This window comes from Bos indicus x Bos taurus, chromosome X (assembly GCF_003369695.1).
Source record: "Bos indicus x Bos taurus breed Angus x Brahman F1 hybrid chromosome X, Bos_hybrid_MaternalHap_v2.0, whole genome shotgun sequence".
Classification (NCBI taxonomy): domain Eukaryota; kingdom Metazoa; phylum Chordata; class Mammalia; order Artiodactyla; family Bovidae; genus Bos; species Bos indicus x Bos taurus.
In genome coordinates this window covers 60,381,722-60,389,483 of record NC_040105.1, presented here as the reverse complement: position 1 = coordinate 60,389,483, position 7,762 = coordinate 60,381,722, and the positions used below count along the sequence as shown (strand labels likewise).

General features: G+C 35.9%; 1 pseudogene; it reads right to left on the bottom strand.

The window, feature by feature from the left end:
- Positions 1-5,383: 5,383 nt before the first annotated feature.
- Positions 5,384-6,194, bottom strand: LOC113886711 (annotated as a pseudogene).
- Positions 6,195-7,762: the final 1,568 nt, after the last annotated feature.

Genomic DNA, 7,762 nt, shown 5'->3' with positions numbered 1-7,762 from the left:
CCATACCAGTAATAGACTCCATCATTGATCTGAATTACTTTATTAAAAAAAAAACACAAAAAACTGTTTGCAGTGGTAAAATGAAGATATTTGACAAGATAAATATCTGTCCTTCTAGATTCATAGTATGTTTCTCCATTAATTTTTCTACTTTGTATTCTTCAGTTTTTTTTTTTTTTTTTGCTTCATAAAGATTTTATATATTTCATTCTGCATAAATATTATTTTCTGATTTGTTATAGATGGACACTGACATATATGACTTTGACTTATTGGTAATTACTGGCACAGAGTTGTGCAATCACTATCTAATTTTAGCACATTTTGTCACCCTGAAAGGAAGCCTAATATCCATTAGGATTCTTTTCCCATTCCCTACTCCAGACCTAAGCAAAATCTATTCTACTAGCTGTCTCTAACTGTTTGCCTGTTCCAGACATTTCATATAAATTGAATCAAAATATATGTGATATTTTGTGACAGCCTTATTTCGAGGTTCATTTATGTTATTTTACATATAAGTACACTCCATTATCTGCTGAATCCCATTTTGCTGCTTGTATATACCACATATTTTATGCATGCATCATTTGACAAATATTTGGATTCCTTTTACTTTTTGAATATTATTAGTAATGCTGCTTTGAAAATGTGTGCACAAGTTCTTGTATGGATGTATGTTTTCAGTTCTCTCAGGCTATAACTAAGAATAAAGTTGTTGGGCCATGTGGCACTGTAGACCTAACATTTTGATGATTTGCCAAACTGTTTTCCAATGTTGCTGTAAAGTTTTAAATGTCCATTAGGGAAGTATGACGGTTGCAACTTTTCCATATCCTTGTCAACTCTTGTTGTTACTGATGTCTTTTTTGTTATAGTCACCCTAATGAGTATGAAGTGGTATATTATTGTGGTTTTTATTTGCATTCCCCTAACATCATGGTCAAAAAAAGAGTCAGAAATGCAGTACTTGGATGCAATCTCAAAAACGACAGAATGAAAAAAAAAAAAAAAAACACGACAGAATGATCTCTGTTCGTTTCCAAGGCAAACCATTCAATATGACAGTAATCCAAGTCTATGCCCCAACCAGTAACACTGAAGAAGCTGAAGCTGAACGGTTCTATGAAGACCTACAAGACCTTTTAGAACTAACACCCCAAAAAGATGTCCTTTTCATTATAGGGGACTGGAATGCAAAGTAGGAAGTCAAGAAACACCTGGAGTAACAGGCAAAATTGGCCTTGGAATACGGAATGAAGCAGGGCAAAGACTGATAGAGTTTTGCCAAGAAAATGCATTGGTCATAACAAACACCCTCTTCCAACAACACAAGAGAAGACTCTATGCATGGACATCACCAGATGGTCAACACTGAAATCAGATTGATTATATTCTTTGCAGCCAAAGATGGAGAAGACCTATAAAGTCAGCAAAACAAGACCAGGAGCTGACTGTGGCTCAGACCATGAACTCCTTATTGCCAAATTCAGATTTAAATTGAAGAAAGTAAGGAAAATCACTAGATCATTCAGGTATGACCTAAATCAAATCCCTTATGATTATACAGTGGAAGTGAAAAACAGATTTAAGGGCCTAGATCTGATAGATAGAGTGCCTGATGAACTATGGAATGAGGTTCGTGACATTGTGCAGGAGACAGGGATCAAGACCATTCCCATAGAAAAGAAATGCAAAAAAGCAAAATGGCTGCCTGGGGAGGCCTTACAAATAGCTGTGAAAGAAAGAAAGTGAAAAGCAAAGAAAAAAAGGAAAGATATAAACATCTGAATGCAGAGTTCTAAAGAATAGAAAGAAGAGATAAGAAAGCCTTCTTCAGCGATCAATGCAAAGAAATAGAGGGAAACAACAGAATGGGTAAGACTAGGGATCTCTTCAAGAAAATCAGAGATACCAAAGGAACATTTCATGCAAAGATGGGCTCGATAAAGGACAGAAATGGTATGGACCTAAAAGAAGCAGAAGATATTAAGAAGAGATGGCAAGAATACACAGAAGAACTGTACAAAAAAGATCTTCACGACCCAGATAATCACGATGGTGTGATCACTGACCTAGAGCCAGACATCCTGGAATGTGAAGTCAAGTAGGCCTTAAAAAGCATCACTATGAACAAAGCTAGTGGAGGTGATGGAATTCCAGTTGAGCTGTTTCAAGTCCTGAAAGATGATGCTGTGAAAGTGCTGCACTCAATATGCCAGCAAATTTGGAAACTCAGCAGTGGCCACAGGCCTGGAAAAGGTCAGTTTTCATTTCAATCCCAAAGAAAGGCAATGCCAAAGAATGCTCAAACTACCACACAATTGCACTCATCTCACATGCTAGTAAAGTAATGCTCAAAATTCTCCAAGCCAGGCTTCAGCAATATGTGAACCGTGAACTTCCTGATGTTCAAGCTGGTTTTAGAAAAGGCAGAGGAACCAGAGACCAAATTGCCAACATCTGCTGGATCATGGAAAAAGCAAGAGAGTTCCAGAAAAACATCTATTTCTGCTTTATTGACTATGCCAAAGCCTTTGACTGTGTGGATCACAATACACTGTGGAAAATTCTGAAAGAGATGGGAATACCAGAACACCTGACCTGCCTCTTGAGAAATTTGTAGGCAGGTCAGGAAGCAACAATTATAACTGGACATGGAACAACAGACTGGTTCCAAATTGGAAAAGGAGTTCGTCAAGGCTGTATACTGTCACCCTGTTTATTTAACTTATATGCAGAGTACATCATGAGAAACGCTGGACTGGAAAAAGCACAAGCTGGAATCAAGATTGCTGGGAGAAATATCAGTAACCTCAGATATGCAGATGACACCACCCTTATGGCAGAAAGTGAAGAGGAACTCAAAAGCCTCTTGATGAAAGTGAAAGTGGAGAGTGAAAAAGTTGGCTTAAAGCTCAACATTCAGAAAACGAAGATAAGGGAATCTTGTCCCATCACTTCATGGGAAATAGATGGAGAAACAGTGAAAATATTCTCAGACTTTATTTTTCTGGCCTCCAAAATCACTGCAGATGGTGATTGCAGCAATAAAATTAAAAGATGCTTACTCCTTGAAAGAAAAGTTATGACCAACCTAGATAGTATATTCAAAAGTAGAGACATTAGTTTGCCAACAAAGGTCTGTATAGTCAAGGCTATGGTTTTTCCAGTGGTCATGTATGGATGTGAGAGTTGGACTGTGAAGAAAGCTGAGCACCGAAGAATTGATGCTTTTGAACTGTGGTGTTGGAGAAGACTCTTGAAAGTCCCTTGGACTGCAAGGAGATCTGATCTGATCTGATCTGAATGACTAATGATGTTGAGCATGTTTTCATGGGTTTATAAGTCATTTACTTATATCTTATTTCTAGAAATATCTTTTCAAATTTTGTGCTCATTTTTTAAATTGGATTCTTTTGTGCTTTATTGTTGAGTTATGAGAGTTCTTTATATATCCTGAAGCATTGTTGTTAAATCACTAAGTAGTGTCCACCTCTTTTTGTGGCCCCATGGAGAGTGAGTAGCCTGCCAGACTTCTTTGTCCATGAGATTTCCCAGGCAAGAATATGTGGGTTGTCATTTCCTTCTCCAGTGGATCTTCTCGACCCAGGGAAGTGTCTTGCATTCACAGGTGGATTCTTTACCACTGAGCTAGCAGTGAAGCCCCCATATCCTAAATACTACTCTCTTTTTAGATGTATGATTTGCAAATATTTTCTCCCATTTTATTGGTTGTATTTTCATTCTGTGATAGTATCCTTTGACATGCATATTTTTAGTTTGATAAAGTTCAGCTTATTTTTTCTCTGTCATTTTTGTTTTAGTGCCATATTAAAGAAAGTACTGCCTAACCCAAAGTCATGAAGATTTACTTATAAGAACTTTATCATATTAACCCTTATCTTTACATCTATGATACATTTTATGTAAATTTTTGAATATGGTGGGAGGAAAGGTTTCAGTGTCATTCTTTTGCATGTAAATATATAATTGTGACAGTACAATTTGTTGAAGAGACGCTTCTTTTCACATTGTACAGTCTTAGGACACTTGTTGAAAATTAATTGACCACAAATACAAAGGCTTGTTTCTGAACTCTCAGTTATATTCCATTAATCTCTGTGACTATCCTTATGACACTATCATACCTCCTTCTAAAGCCTTAATGTCAAATTTAAAGTTGTAAAAGATGTGTCCTCCAATTTGGCCCTTCTTTGTCAACATTGTTTTGGCTATTTTGGGTCCATATGAATTTTAGGAGTAGCTTATCAACTTGGGGGATTTTGACAGAGATTTCACTGAATATGCAGATTAAATTATACATTATTGCCATTTTAGTTATATTGTGTTTTTTTTGTCCATGATATGAAATATCTTTACATTTTATTGATTTCCACCCAAATTTTTGTAGTCTTTAATATAGTATTCTTTCACATCATTGCAAAATTTATTCCCAAGTATTTCTTTTTATATTAAGTAGAATTGCTTTCTTTATTTGGTTTTTAGTATTTTAACTGATAATACAATTTATTTTGTTTATCTTGTAGTCTACGAGCTTAATAAAATTCCTATTATTTCTAAATTTATAGTTGCTTCCTTAGAATTTTCTATAAACAAATCTAAGTCATCTGTAAATTGAGAGGTTTTACTCTTCCTTTCCAATCTACCCTTTATTTTTCAGGTGAAAGAATTTTAAGTCACAGTTGTCTTTAAAACCACAAAGACACTATGTTCTTCATATATAATACATTAATACAGATAACTATGCTTTCTTGAAAATGAGTATAGAAAACTTCTTAAAAGAAAATGAACTCCAATATATAGTTTCTGTGAAGTTGCTTGGGAAAAACTCACATCTGAACTGATTCCTAAAACATACCATTCCATTCCACCATTCTGCATCTTTTGGTTCAAAGTATAGAATATTGTCATCAGTATATGCTCCTGCATTCTTACATGTATAATAATACATATATCACTTCAGTTCAGTTCACAGTTTCAAGAGTCTTCTCCAACACCTCAGTTCAAAAGCATCAATTTTACAGCTCTCAGCTTTCTTTATGGTCCAACTCTCACATCTGTACATGACTACTGGAAAAACCATAACTTTGACTACATGGACCTTTGTTGGCAAAGTAATGTCTCTGTTTTTTAATATGCTGTCTAGTTTAGTCATAGCTTTTCTTCCAAGGAGAAAGCATCTTTTAATTTCATGGTTGCAGTCACTATCTGCAGTGATTTTGGAGCCCAAGGAAATAAAGTCTGTCACTGTTTCTGTTGTTTCCCCAACTATTTGCCATAAAGTGATGGGACCAAATGCCATGATCTTCATTTTCTGAATGTTTAATTAGTCTAATACATATATATACTGATTTATTATTTAATGTTCCATTGGTTCATCAGCCTTTCCTGTAGGTTCACCAGTAGGTTGAGTAGGCTGTGTCTTTCTCTGCAGTCTTTCTTCAAGATCTTCCATGAGTAGAGATACATCATCATCACCATATGCCAGAAATTCCAAGCCTTTACCAATTCCATTGAGAACATTCTTTGTAGTTAGATCCTGTTCTGCAGGCAGTGTCTCTCAGAAGGCATCCAGACCATGTTTACCCAGTTCATTCAAATTGCACTCCAAAAACTTTGACATATATCTCTCCAAGTAAGTACAAGCTGATTGAGAATGGGCTCCAGTGGACATAGCCCTGCAGTCAAAATAGTTAACAGCTGGACAAATTTGGAAAATGTGAGGGCCCGTATCATAATCAACAATGAGCAGTCCAACATCATATGGTCTCCAGCCATATCACTGGGTTAGTATCTGGGTTTTGCTTCCAATTAGATATACAAGACAAGGCATAGGAATAGGTCTGTCAAACACAAATCTGGAATCCAAACATCCCTTGTACATACAATTACATAACATCTAGCATCAGCAGTAAGTCCTGCAACTGAAATAGCAATACTGTTATCAACAAGGAACATTTTTTTTCTGATGACCTGCAAGTTCTGGTTGTGCTCTTTTCAGTGCAACCAACACTGAATGAGGTGTTTTTTTTTGTTTGTTTGTTTTTTTAATTTCAGATAAAAAACAGTGGCTGAACCTTGTTTGACAGCTCCATTGCATATTCAACTTGATGAATCCTGCCCTGAGGACTCCAATCAGTGACATCATTTTCATACCAATTGCAAAACATGGTTACAGTGGGATCCTCGCTTTGGCCTCCTGTAAATCTGCAGATCAAGCACCTGTTATCCATTATTAATATTTCCTCATCTGAACTAACTGTCCTGACTAGAACCTATAGTTTGATGTTGCAAAAAAATGGTGAAAGCAGACATGCTTGTCTTGTTTCTGATTTTAAGTGGAAAACATTGTCTTTCTATACTAAATTTGATGTTAACTGTGTTCCTTGGAGATTCCACTTATCAGGTTGAGGAAGTTCCCTTCTATTCATAGTTATGTGAGTGCTGTTTTATATAAAAAGATAATGGGTTTTAAAATTATTTTTAAAAATTTATTTTTAATTGTCAGAAAATGGCTTTACAATGTTGGGCTGGTTTCTGCCATACAAAATCATGAATCGGCCATAAGTATACCTATGTCCCCTCCCTCTTGAAACTCCTTTCCACCCACCACCCTATCCCAGCCCTCTAGGTTGTCACAGAGCACCCGGTTGAGCTCTCTGTGTTACATAGCAACTACCCACTAGCTATCTATTTTACATATGGTAATGTATATGTTTCAATGTAGCTCTCTCAATTTGTCCCAACTTCTCCTTCCCAGCTGTGTCCACACGCCTTTTCTCTATGTCAGTGTCTCTATTTCTGCCCTGCAAATAGGTTCATCACACCATTTTTTTTTTCCTAGCATATATATGCTTTAATATACAATATATGTTTTTCTCTTTCTGACTTACTTCACTCTGTATAACAGGCTGCAGGTTCATCCACCTCAGTTCAGCTAACTCACATCTTTTCCATTTCATGGCTGAATACTATTCTATTGTATATATGTACCACCACTTCTTTATACATTCATCTTTGTAAATAGTGCTTCAATGAACAAGTTGGGGTACACATGTAGAACACAATTGGAGTACATGTGTCTTTTAGGATTCTGATTTTCTCAGGGTATATACCCAGTAGTGGGATTGCTAGGTCATATGGTAGCTTTATTCCTAGTTTTTAAGGAATCTCCATACTATTCTCCATAGTAGCTGTATCAGTATACATTCCTACCGACAGTGCAAGAGGGTCCCCTTTTTGCCACACCCTCTCTAGCATTTACTGTTTGTAAATTTTTGAATTATGGCCATTCTGACTGATGTGAAGTGATACCTTATTGTAACTTTCATTTGCATTTCTTTAATAATGAACAATGCTGAGCATCTTTTCATGTATTTATTGGCCATCTGTATTTATTGGAGAAATGTCTGTTTAGGTCTCCCACCCATTTATTGACTGAGTTGTTTGTTTTTCTGATATTGAGCTTCATGAGTTGCATGTATATGTTGGGGATCAATCCTTTCAGTTGTTTGATTCACAGTTATTTTCTCCTATTCTGAGGGTTTTAGTTTCATCTTGTTTATAGTTTCCTTTGCTGTAAAAAAAGGTTTTAAGTTTCATTAGGTCTTAGTTGTTGTTGTTCTTTTTTTAAATTTTAGTTACTCTTGGATCTGCGTCAAGGGCGATCTTGCTTTGAATATTGTTAAAGAGTGTTCTGATTTTCCACTAATTTTCACAATATTTATTCTTTCAATCC